The sequence below is a fragment of the Melospiza melodia genome, chromosome 4, assembly GCF_035770615.1.
Source record: "Melospiza melodia melodia isolate bMelMel2 chromosome 4, bMelMel2.pri, whole genome shotgun sequence".
Lineage (NCBI taxonomy): Eukaryota > Metazoa > Chordata > Aves > Passeriformes > Passerellidae > Melospiza > Melospiza melodia.
The window spans coordinates 6,709,952-6,722,835 of record NC_086197.1 but is presented as its reverse complement, the minus strand read 5'-3'; the positions used below and the strand labels follow the sequence as shown (position 1 = coordinate 6,722,835).

The 12,884-nt window shown below is 45.4% G+C and overlaps 1 long non-coding RNA gene across 1 annotated transcript; it reads right to left on the bottom strand.

Annotated features, from left to right (window-relative positions):
- Positions 1-3,326: 3,326 nt before the first annotated feature.
- Positions 3,327-9,141, bottom strand: LOC134417951 (uncharacterized). The gene is made up of 3 exons (XR_010027645.1): positions 9,048-9,141; positions 5,526-5,748; positions 3,327-3,976 (listed from the first exon to the last, which is right to left on the bottom strand). It is a non-coding gene; the product is annotated as an uncharacterized LOC134417951 (long non-coding RNA).
- Positions 9,142-12,884: the final 3,743 nt, after the last annotated feature.

Sequence of the window (12,884 nt, the reverse complement as noted above, 5' to 3'; positions counted from 1 at the left end):
GAAGCTGGAAATTAAATTTTTTTTATCTCCTCATTTTCTCTTTTTCCCATTTGGTGAACATGGCTATTTTTCCGGAGTTTTCACAGGAGAGAAATGAACTTGGCTCATTTTGTTCTTTCCTGCCACAGACATTAATGTTGCTGAATAACGATGGGAGAAGGAGCTTTGCTAATTAACTTCAGTCACCACATTAAGTCCAGGCTGACACTCCCATGCAAGGAGCAGCACGGTGCCAACAGCCAGTGAAGGGCACATGGGACAAGAGCCAAAACAGAGTCCTGTTGCCCAAATCAACCCAAAAGAGGTGGTTCAGTTTTTATTAATGGGCAGATTCCCCATCCCAATATTTTATTTAGGGCTGCAGCGGGGTTACATTGCAGGGGTGACAATGGAAATGGGACAGAAATGTTCCTGGGTGTATCCTGTCCTCTTCCAGCCTGAAAAAGCTCGTTGGACCTTGGCAGGCCACGGGAAGCTGGAGACCCTCAAATCCAGGGTGGGACCAATTAAAAGTTCATGAAGAGGTTGGGGAAAAAACACTAATGGGTAAAGAGGAGCTATGTGAGAAAGGGGAACCACTGGCTCGGAAGGGGAAAGTAGAGTTTTACATAAGCATGTGTCACCATGATGTCTTCTGAAAAATCCTCATTGCCCAGGATTTTCTCCTGGGAAGCTGAGAAGCCTCAGAGAGGAATGAAAACAATAATTATCTGATTGCTGCTCCTGTGTTTTGCTGCTTTGGAATGTGGCTTGGACATTGTTTACCAACAGGTGAATGTTTGATTGGTTTCATGTGAGTTGTTTTTAATTAATGACCAATCACCATCAGCTGTGTCAGACTGAGGAGTCAGTCACGAGATTTCATGATCATTCTTGCTAAGCCTTCTGATGTATCCTCTTTCTTTAGTATAGTTTTAGTATAACATTCTTTAATATAATGTAATATCATAAAATATTAAATCAGCCTTCTGAGAACTTGAAGTCAGATTCTCATCTCTCACCTCATCCTGGGGATCCTCACAAACACCACAAGCATGAGCTTATTCAAATCTGAATTTCTTTTCTGTACATAAAACATGATTTTGCAATGAGTTTGGGCCATGTCAGAGTGCTCCCTGGCAGACAGACCCCAAATTCAGTGGCTGCTTCAGAAAAAGCATGGAAAGCATGGGAGCTTCTTTTCTCCAGAGCAGGGACATCAGGACTGCCCTGGGCTGTGCCTGGAGCTCAGCTCTTCCTCCATGGAGGGTCAATATCAGAGCTCAGACCTGCACTGACAGGGCACAACTAACACAGGGACTAATCCTGTTCACAGGACCAGGCATTACCCATGGAGCAACTGCAAACCTGGGATGAACTTTTGGATCCAGGCTTAATCACTGCCTTGCTCTGCACAGAGCAAACATCCCCATAGCAAACAAGTGATGGAGCTCAGCTGAAGCTGCTCAGGGGCTAAAGCTGTGCCCTCCACTTTTTGCAAGCCATTCTCCATTTGCACAACATAATTGACCAGATGAGCTGCCAAGCAAAGAAGAGATCCAATTTTGCAATTGTAGCCAAAAGCCTCATTCAGTGCCAGAACTGAAAAGAGAAGTTGCCTGTGTTTAGCAAAATCAAACAGTTTTTGGAAAGTTTTACTGGACTTCCTGACTTTCAGGATGCCATGGCCAGAGTCAGGTGGTGAGATTCTTCCAACTGTGCCAATCCATGCCTGCTGGGATGTGAGCAGACTGTGAAAGCATCTCCAGAGGGCGAGTTAGGCAGAGTTTGATGGTGAGGGACAGGTTCTCAGTAGAAAGGTGAACCTCATTTTTCAGAGCTCTATAATTCAGCTGAAAAAATGTGCTTTCACCTAATTGTTGTAAAAGCTGCAGCCCCACAAAGGTTGTTACAAGGTGTTTAATCAAACCTGGGTCTCCAAGCCTTGTGCCACAATGCAGATGTCTCTCTCTGATGGAACTGGAGTTCACTTTGTGGTCTTTGAAATCTCATTTAATTGAATGGCATATTTTAGGCACTCTCCCTTAATTAACTTTGCATGGGCATAAAAAGTGAGGAAAGCCAGAATGCTTTATCCAACTTTGCTCCTTTCATTTAGCAATACCCACTTTTCCCCCATATCATCAAGCTGCCAAACTGTCCCTCAAGTCAACTATGGGCTGAACAAAGCCCTCACAGGTTATTTTTTGCCTGCCTTCCCTCATCTCCCACACATGCACAGGGCTATGAGCAGTGGCTGCTGTGAGCACTCTGCTCTACAGGCACATAAAAACCCCAGCAGCTGTCACAAAGAGGCTCCTCACCTCAATTTTGGGGTAATTTCTGCTGGAATATGATGGTCTCTGTCCTATTTGCCATCAAGGTTCTTGCCTTGATTTATCCTCACTGCAAGCTCTTTGATAAGCATCATCATCATCCTCATTACTGAGGGGGAAACTGAGGTGCAGAGAAGCTGGTGGCCCCATCATCCCAGTCACTGGCATGTTTTAATCTGGTTTAGTTTCACTGAAGCTCATGGGCCTTGACACACCCTTCCATGGACACCTGAGCTTCAGTCCCTGTGTCATTTTGACCAAAAGCCTGGAGTGAATGTTACATCTCTTCACCAGCTGTTCTTCCATCTCACTCTATTTGACATTAATTAAACTGTGGTGCCCTTTGTAAATCTGCATTCCCACCACCTCTCTGTGCTCATGAGGACACCACCTGACTGCATCCTCATTCCTTCCTCTCCCCTTATCTTCCTTCCTCTCCCACATCCTAAATGGAGTTGTGCTTTTTGTCTTTCTCCACACACTGCATCTCCCAGCTGATCACCCTCCCACCAGACAGGAATCCAGCCACTCTTTGCTCCCATGGGTTGCATTTTCAGTGGGACTGAGCTGTGTTTTATCTTGTCTGTGTGTTTCCAGTGCCTGTGTAGTCAGATAAGATCTAAAACCCAAAGCTTTCTGTCCTATGTGACCTTTGTTTTGTCCCTGTTTAACCACACTTTAGAGCTGGCCTGCTGGAGAGCAAGTTCTGCCCTGGTTCCATCTTCATGGTAAGACTTCAAATACTTGAGCAAAAGTTTCCCTTACAACATGGACCTTGGTGGACATTCTGTAGGAGAACTGAGGCATGAACCTCAGCTGCCCAACTTCCTAAAGTATCAGGGCCTGTTAGCTTCATGTCTTGGTTTGGAGAAGCAGGTGTCTGCTAAGGAAGGCAGGACCCTCTCCCGAAATGGAAAATGTAAACCCCTTACCTCTGAATTGCTATAAAATTTTAATTAAGGGGCTCTCAGGCAAAAAAAAAAAAAAAAAAAAAAAAAAAAGGGGGAGCAGGAATAACAGTTCTTTACTAGGGAAGAAAGTAAAAAGATAAAATTAACAATGCAGTAAAACCAAACAACACTGACAGAGTCAGAACTCAACCTGACACCCTGATGGTCAGGATGTTGGCAGCAGTCCATTTGGAATTGTGGCTGCAGCCCTCCTGAAGTGCCAGGTGTGGTTCTGTTGGAGCAGGGATCCTGTAGAAAGGTGTATTCTTCCTCTGAAGATCCTGTGGAATCTGGAGAACAGGCAGCTGTTCCTCTGGGAAATCCAGTGGAGAAGCCATGCCAGTGTTCCAGAATCTCCAGATTATATCTGGGTAGCAATGCTTGGCTCCTCCCTCTGGGCTCACATCTCCCAATGGGATGCTGTAGTTCTTATCAGTCATGCAGTGACATTCAATGGCCTGTTATCAGCAGATGTCTCCCTGGAGGGAGGAGTGGGTGTGGAAGAGATAAGGAAAACTGCCCCCTGAACAGAAGACAGCTGCCATACAGATAGCAAATAGAATACAACTTGCTTGGCAATCCAGGACACTTCAGTGTCATTTGCAGTCGTGGTTTGACTTGAATCATTTCCACCCTCAGAAGCCAATGAGCAGGTTGAGTTTTGGATGTCAGCAATCCAGTTGTCAGCTAATGTTGTCAGCTACTTCTATGCTTTAAAAAAATCACAGAGAGAAGTGATTATGTCCACCAGCGGATCTCCCATGTAAGCTGTCATGCTCAAAGCCTGGTCACTTCAAGACTGATGATGGCCCAGACTGCAGACCCTTGGAAACATTATCCTGCCTCATCCAGCTGGATTGTGTGCACCACAGGAATGTCATACAACTGGTTTTCACCTTAATCAGCCTTAACTAGGAGTGCTAGGCCAGGGTCAAATGATGAGGAGCTGACAGGAGGGTCTGTACCTGACAGAGACACCTGAACCCAGATAATCACAGATCTATGGGCAGATGGCTTCACCAGTGGGAGAAGAGCCTTGGAATTAGAGTGAGCTCATCCTACCCTTGTACACTTGCTTCCAGCTTTCTGCTGACTTGGGAAAACAAACACCACCAAACATGCAGGGTCTGTTTGGAAAGATTCAGATTTCAGACTTCTGGGAGATTGTGCACGCACTGTTCATGTTCAGCCTTGGTTTTGGGTATATCTGCTGTGCAGATGAAACCATTGTTCCCTGCCAGAGTGGAACAATTGGGAAATCAAGCTGTGGATGAAGGCCTGGGAAAAACAAAATGCATCTAAGCTAGACTCTGTGCTAGACCTGCTGTTGCTTCTTCCTTAAAACCCTTGAATATCAGAGTCTGTTTGACCCAGTTTATTTGACTCTTAATTTATGCACCAAATGGGAAAATTAAGTTTAGAGCAGGTGGGGTTATTTTTCAGCGAGAGCTCCTTTAGTTAATGAAAAGGGCTGTTCCAGAAATGCCTGCCATTCTCCTGGAGAGGGATGCAGCTTGATGTCTCATAGCACTGTGACATGGGTCTCCTTGTACCCTGGGCTGCTCTGTGTTTGTCAGGGGCTGAGCACACAGGGTGGATGTTCAGACAAACAGTTCCAGGAACCCACTGCACCAGCAGGCCTGGAACAGCCACATCTGTGATGTTTTTGAACCAACACAGGCTCGTTTATTGTTCCTGTTGTCTCCCAGCACAACAGCCCCATCTGCCCTGCCACTGCTTCACATCCCCCAGCTCTGTGCCACTTCTTCTTCCAGGAGGACCCTCTGCACTCACACTCACAGTGCCTTGCTCTCCTTAAAAAGCACCTCCCAGTCAGGAAAAAAAAGGGTTCCTTTTTGGTACAGAATGGTTGCCTTCAGAGTCTATACTATGTGAAGGGAAAAAGGGCTGGTTTTGCTTCTTTCCTATCTTTTTGTTACTCCTCTTAATATTCCTCCCTCATCTGCCTCTATGCTGTCATAAGAAAAACAACAAGTTCTCCTTGCCTTGTCCCTTAAGAGAAGTGTGGATTAATTTGGAAAAACCAAGCTCATACCCACGTGGGCATGCATGGGTATGAGCAGGGGTAATATTTTCCTGTTAAGTGGCAATTTTTATTAAAAAAACCCCAAGGGGTGGCTGTGGTGTGGGGGCAGTGGATGCAGATCTTGTGGGTGTCAGTTTGGGACTGCTTCTCCTCATGGGATATATGGGATATATAGGATATATGGTAGAAACTGTGGCTGAGGCAGTTTAATACCAGGCAAATTCACATCCTGATTTTATCCAGATGGTTCCCAACTTCATCATTCCAAGTGCCAAGCAATGACCAGCAGGTCTGAAGGTGGCCCATCACCATCATCAACCCTTCTCCAATGTCAGTTTGAAGCCAATGCAGCAAGATAGTGGTAAAATTCCAGTGGAGAATTCAAAATACAGCTGTACCCAGTCTGGAGTGGTGGAAACTGCAGAAGTGCAAGGACCTAAATAAAGAGAAATATAGAGATATTTGTAATGGCCATTGCCTTTTACATACTGTACAGGAACAAGAGACATTTTGGGAAGGTTAATTAAAATTTAGTAAGAAAACATTTCTTGGGACAGAATTCAGCATTTCTTCCATCCTTGGCTGCCCAGTCCTGGTAAAGTCTGGCTGTGTGGGCACCCAAAGGGCTCTCACACCTTCCCAGTCCTGCTCTTCAGCATGGCAGAAAGGACTCTGCTTTCTTGCTCTGTAATTTTTAAGATAAACACTTTTCTACCCATTCTCCCCCTTTTCTAGCAATGCACTCACTCACCATTATGAGCTTCTTTGGCTGGGCTATTTTCAGTCTTGGTAAAATGAATTTACATCCAAGGAAGCATCTTTTCTGCTCAATGTCCTGGCAGTGGGGCCTTGCTAGGGACGCTCTGCCACCCTGTTACTTATTGATGCTAAACCAACATTAGCCACAGCAAAAGGCTCTCACACAGCCTGTTTGTGCCTTGATGTGCCCTGTGCTGAACTGAGAAATCAAGGACTTGCTTTGCTTCACCCTGAGGGAGTCACACTCCCAAAAACATTCCTCATTCACCAGTTCCCTCAAAATTCTGCCTCCAGGCCTCCTTTGCTGCAAGAGCTACAGCAAACATCATCCTAATTCTGCAGCTGGGATGAAGCAGGCCTCTCCAACCAGGATTGCTTTATATGAGCTGGCTCCTCTTGTCCCCTGGAAACGCCTTGGGGTAAAAACATCACCTTTTTGATCATCACATAATAGGAGGAGCAAAGTCAGGGAGCAAAGGCTTTTTTATACACAGTGTGTGGCATTGCACAGAAAAAGTAAAAAAAGGATTTTTTTTTTTTTTTTTTTTTTTGTTGTTGTTGTTGTTGTTGTTTTTTCAAACTTTGCATGGATAAATTGAAAGCATGAGCCACCAGCTGTGGCCCCAGCACCCTCCTGACCATGCCCTGGCACCAGCATTGGAGAGGATGATGCCAGAGCCAGCCAGGTCTTGGGGCAGAGCTCTGTCATGGGGAGAAGGGGAAGGATGCATCCTGAGCAGATTGTTTCAGTGCAGCACAGTTTGGGTGCTTGGTAGATCAGCATGAGGGCCTGAGGTTTGTTTTTTATGCAAACATCCTGGTTTGCATGGAGAGCTGCCCCAGGTGGCACCGAGATAAACATGAGCTGCTTCCCAAAACCATTTCCTGCACCTTCCCTCCTCCCCACCACCTTCAGCTGGTGCTCACAGAGCCACAGTGCTGCTCTTTGAATCTCTTCTGCCTGCAAGGCTCTGGGCAGCATCTCAGAGGGTTTAGCTCTGGAGCTGTGCTGATTTCTATCAGCAGAGAACATGGTTCTTCAGGGGGTTATCAATGAGAGAAGATACAGCAGTGGAAACAAATGTGCTCCTTAGCATGTATCTGAAAGGCAACTTTTTTTGTTTATGGAGAAAGTCTAAACCCTGTTGGCAGCTCTCTCCTAATGCATAAAATTACAATTTCTTTTTCTAACCATGAGAAAATATTTTTTTTATTTCCTCTTTCTCCGCACAACTGAAAATGTGAATGACTCGTTTCCTACACTCTTGACTGAAAAGTCCAAAAGTTGGGGGTTTTTTGGCTTTATCCTGAGTGCCCAGCTCTCACAGCAGGGACAGTGAAATGGCATCCCCCTGATCTGCTCCCCAAGGGAGGCAGGGCTGCAAGTGCTGCCCATGCACTCATTACACACTACAGGAAAAGTCCTGCTGCTGCTGCTGCCATATATAATTCCAGAGCTCTGGAATTATTGTGCCTACAGCCCCAGGAAACTGTGCTGGAGTTTGGCTCAGCAAGGATCAGTATTTCTTTATAGACCCCATCCAGTTTTCCCAATGTTTTAGAACATTTCTAAGGATGGTGATGCTTTAGTACCTCAAGGGCTGTACCTGATGCAGACTCCCACAGGGCTGATGCAGAATAACTGTTCTATTAGAAATTACACAACCAAGAGCATTTATTAAAAAATCATTGGATTGTGAGTATCTAAAACCTGTGGCTGCTTTAATGATTTAGTACTTCTTCAGAGAGAAAAACAGTACAGCTGGTGCAACATCATTATATTTATGAAAGACGGAAAAAAACACGCCCATGTGAAAGCTTTTCATACTCCCATAAAATCTGAGATCAGGTTTGTGAACTAAGCCTGAAATCTCCATTTTCACAGCCTCTTCATGGGGCCTTTCTGCTGTGAGAGCTGAGATCTCTCCCCAGGGTGGGGATCTGCTGCCAGCCCTACACATTGGCTGCTCAAAGCTGTGCTAAATCAAGGGGTCTTTTAGATTCAGCCCAGCACAAGCCTTGTGAGCAGGTCTGTGGGTGTCCTTCTTCTTCACCATTCTGGCTTTAATGGTTTTTCACAAGAAATATTGGGTTTGTGCTCCCTTGGATGGATTGGCAGCCCCTAATGAGCTGTGGATGCAATTCAGTGAAGCTCAGTTTGCAGGGCAGAAGTGGTTCTGTGGAAGGCAATGAGGGAAGTGTGGGAAAGGGGAAGGAAGGCACAGAGGTGCACAGCCCACAGCCTCTGAGCATGAAAAAGACAAAGATGAAATTGTAAGATTTGCAGAGGTTTCAGACATAGCCAGAAGAGAATATCTGCTTCTCCCAGTTAGCTTTTGGCAATTGTTAGGTTATTGGCTGATATTAAACTGCTCTTATTAGCTCCCAAACAGGCTTCAGGAGCTGTGACAGGGATGGTAGAGGTAAAAAGCTGCTCTGACACACCCGAGACCTTTGCACACAGGTTTGGTGCTGCAGGAGAAGCCACAGAGAAGCAGCAGTGCCAAGGGTGAGCCTTTGCTCCAGAGTGGTGTAGCTGGCCTTGCTCTGAGGAGCAGCCACTGCAACACCCCAAAGTGCAGGGGGACACAGTGTGGGTAAATAAAGGTCCATTTGTTGTCATTAGAGTGCAAGAGTTCTATTGTCAGTACATTACGAGGGTTCCATATTGCCAGAGTTTTGTACCTCCTTGATATTTTCTTGCAGGCATCTCCTCCAGGCACTGACTCTTCCTTGTCCTCACAGCAGCCACCTGACTCCAGTTCCCACCAATCCACTCTTCCATAACACTCTTCTTATTGGCTACAGCTTTGGCCTGTTAGCATCAGGCCTGCTCCTAATCTTTAGTAATTGCTCCAGCTGCAACTCTTTGGGGGATAAGATTACATTCTACACCGCCTTCATTTACCCATCCTGTATCCCCTTACACCGAAGTGAGGGGTTCAGCCCACCCCTGCCCCTGTGGGAGTGACAAACCTCTGTGAGATGTCCCAGATGCCACAACATGGAGCAAGCTCACACCCAGACACTGATGTGCTGCCAAAAACCTGTACCTGAGGCCAGCCCCTGGCCAGTCTAAGCCAGAAGCTCTGAAACTGCTGTTGAGGGCTGCAAAAAGAGAACACAAAACACATTCCCTTAGCAAATTTGCTTTGGCAGCCTCTTCCAGCACAGCACCAACTTCTGGGATGTGGCCATTGCTTAGCTGGCCTTCATTACCTGGGCATGGGGATTTCTGGGCATGGGGACTTCTGGCTCCCTCTGTTTGCTCTCTATCCCTCTCCAGAGCAGAAGTTGGCTCCAGCCACACCTAACTTGCCTGATCAAGCACAGAGGACCAAATCAATCACTTAAGACTGAAAATATGTTTTGCTTGCTTGCTTTTCCTGCCCTTTTTTTTTTTTCCTTATATACCACTGCACCAGGAATCACCTTTGTAGCATGTTCACTCTCAACCTTGAGGACAGGTCAGTTCCCAGAGTCTTTGGTCTTTGGACCTCCAGCTGTGCAAATAAATTGGATTATTGCAGCATTCATTTACATCACATAGCACAGTACCATGTAAATCTGCTCCCTTCTCCTCTGTTACATTCATATTTCCTGAAAAATCCTTTTGCTTAGGATTTTCTCTTGGGAAGCTGAGAAGCCTCAGAGAAAAAGGAAAACAAAATCTTATCTCATTTGCTTCTCCTGTGTTTTGCTCGCATGTAAAATGTGTTTGGAGACTGTTTATCCAGCTGGTGATTGTCTCAGTGGTTTCTGCTGTAAACTATTTTGACTTATTGGCCAGTCAGGGCCAAGCTGTGTCAGGACTCAGGAGAGAGTCAGGAGTTTTCATTATTATCTTTTTAGCTTTCTGTAAGTATCTTTTCTGTATTCTTTATAGTATAGTACAGTATTCTTTAATATGATATAGTATCATAAAATAGTAAATTAGCCTTCTGAGAACATAGAGACAGATTCATCATTCCTCCCTTCCTACCACAGAACACCCCACAAACACAACACTCCTCATTCCCCCTTGGGAATGAATCCTGGAGAAGGTGTGAGGTTCCTGCAGGGGGTTTTGGCTCTCCAGGGTGGGTGTGCTGTGTTCCCTCTGTGTTTCCTGGGATTCCTCTGTTTCGGAACCAGGCTCTTGCATAACTGTGCACGAAGCCCTGCACACATTCGTAAACCATCTCCTCCCACACAGCCCAGGCACAGCTAAAACACACAGGCTGCAACAAAGAGCCACCTCACACTGCCCTAGGGGTGCATAACTGCAAGGATATTGGCAATAACACATATTTTATGCTTGCTTTTTAATTTTTTCATGTCAGAGTACCGAACCTGGAATAATTAGGTTTATATGCAACTTGCAGGAAATGTGGCTGTTGGAAAAGCTCAGCTCAGTAATTAGAAATTCATCACTGCAAAATGTACTGTGTCATTGTCTACAACAAGATCCAGTTCAATAAAAATCCTAAGCAAGGTCAAACTATACATAAACATTGCTTGGATTGAATTAACCATCTCTAGTTTCAGTCTTCATTTTTACCCTTATATTCCATTCTAGTAACTCTCTGTCCCTTACTTTCATTTCTCCTCTACAATCCCTCTTAAACCTAATGAACATCATCAGAATATCAAATTACAGGAATGTGACATTTCACAAAATTCAGCCTGTAGTTACTGAAGCACTAAATAATTGTCTGAATTTTCCCCAAATCCATTATGTTTATTTTTGCCAAAAGATGGTCTTACAGTACCAAAAAAAAAAAAATTAATAGACCTGAATGCTGTTGTAAGAAAAATCATCAAATCAGAAGAAAATTGTATAGGCTAGGATCTAAATGTCATAGATTGTACTTTAATTAGTGTGGAAACCCAACATTCTGAAGATAGCAGGTATGATATTATCTCCTTATCTCCTCTTATAGTATTTTGGGTTTCTTACTTAAAGATGTCTTTCACTTTATTGATGGCAAAATGTATCCAAACTGGGAGAATTGCCTTTAATTAGGAGAAGCAAGTGCTGGATCTATGAATGGAAGCATTTGTAGGAAGCATGCAGCCAGGATTATCCTATTTAACAAGCTGTTGGAGTGTCTTGGTTTGGAAAGACAGGAGTCAGCTAAGGAAGGCAGGAGCCTCCCCTGAAATGGAGAATGTAAACCCTCCCCACCCCTCCGAATTGCTATAAATTTTAATTTAAGGGGCTCTCAGGCAAAAATATGGGAGCAGGAAATAACAGTTCTTCAATAGGGAAAAGGAAAAAAATAAAAGGATAAAATAAACAATGCAGTACAACAATACTAGAACAACACTGACAGAGTCAGAACCCAACCTGACACCCTGTGGGTCAGGGTGTTGGTGGCAGTCCCATTGGAATTGTGGCTGCAGTCCTCCTGCAGTGTCAGGGGTGGTTCTGTTGGAGCAAGGGGGATCTGTAGAGAAGGATGTATTCTTCCTCTGAAGATCCAGTGGGAGAAGAGGCAGCTGCTGTTCCTCTGGGAAATCCAGTGGAGAAGCTGTGCTGGTGTCTCAAAACCTCTGGATTATATCTGGGTAGCAATGCTTGGCTCCTCCCTCTGGGCTCACATCTCACAATGGGATGTTATAGTTCTTATCAGTCATGCAGGGACATTCAATAGCTGTTATCAGCAGAGGTCCCCTCCCGAGGGAGGTGTGAATGTGGTCACTCAAAGGCAAACTGCCCACCTGACAAAGGTAATCTGCCATACAGATGGTAATGGAAAACATCTTGCATTGCAATCTTCAACATGGAGGCTCATGGAAACGCTGTAAAATGTTATGGGCTGAGCACCAGCTCTGTGCACACAGGACTGGGGCAGAATGATGGATGCAACTCCAGTGGGAGATAGGGAAGGGAGAAAGGTGTGTCCAGGTGTTGAGATGCAAAACAAACCCCACATTTTAACCTCAAGGGCTTTTGTGATTTCTCTGTCTCCATCTGTGCCCACAAGTGGCCCATTCCTATCAATTTTGACAGCTAAAAATCAAATACATCAAACAGATGCAGGTTTTGTGACAAACAGTGGTTGGGGAGAGCACAAGGAGAGTGTGGAACCAGTGCCTCCCCTAATGAGCAGCAGTGTAAGGGCAGCAGGTTCTGCTTGTCCTTCCAGCTGACCAGAGAGCCCTGGAGAGCCCAGGCACAGCTCCAGATTATCCACAGGAGGCTGAGCCTTGCCCATGGATGAGGGACACAGAGAAGTCTGAGGATGAGCTCAATGCAAGGCACTCTGTGCAGCTACTGAGGAGGTTTGGAAACCAGAATTTGTTTTCCTACTATTTGCAGAACAATTTACTGGGTTTCTTTGTTTTATCCTCTGCTTTGGCTCCTTCTGGTCCCTTTGCTACAGGGACACTCAGTCCTGCAGTTCTTGCCCATGAAGATGCTCTCCCTGCCCAGTTTGGGGTTCTTTGGGTGCTGCAAGTCCTGACTCCCATAAAGGATACCCCAGCAGATAAAAGCAAGCTACAAAGGGATATCCCATTAGGAAAGACCTCCTTTTTCCTGGTTTTAGCTGTGGTTTTCAGCCCATCACCCCAGAGTCCTGGAGGCCATGGATGCAATCTCAGGTGCCTGTAAGGGGTGACCAAGGCAAGCAGCACCAATTTCTCATCTGAGCTACTGCACTTCTGCTGGAAAGGCTTCTGTGATTGAGAAAGGCTGGAAGCCACTATTTCCCCATGTTTTACAGCATCCTTTTCCAGCCTGAATCTCTGTGTAACACACTCATCCTGCCACTGAGCCTCCGCCTTTTCTTCACGCTCCTTCCAGCCTGGAGAAGGGTGGTGAGGAGG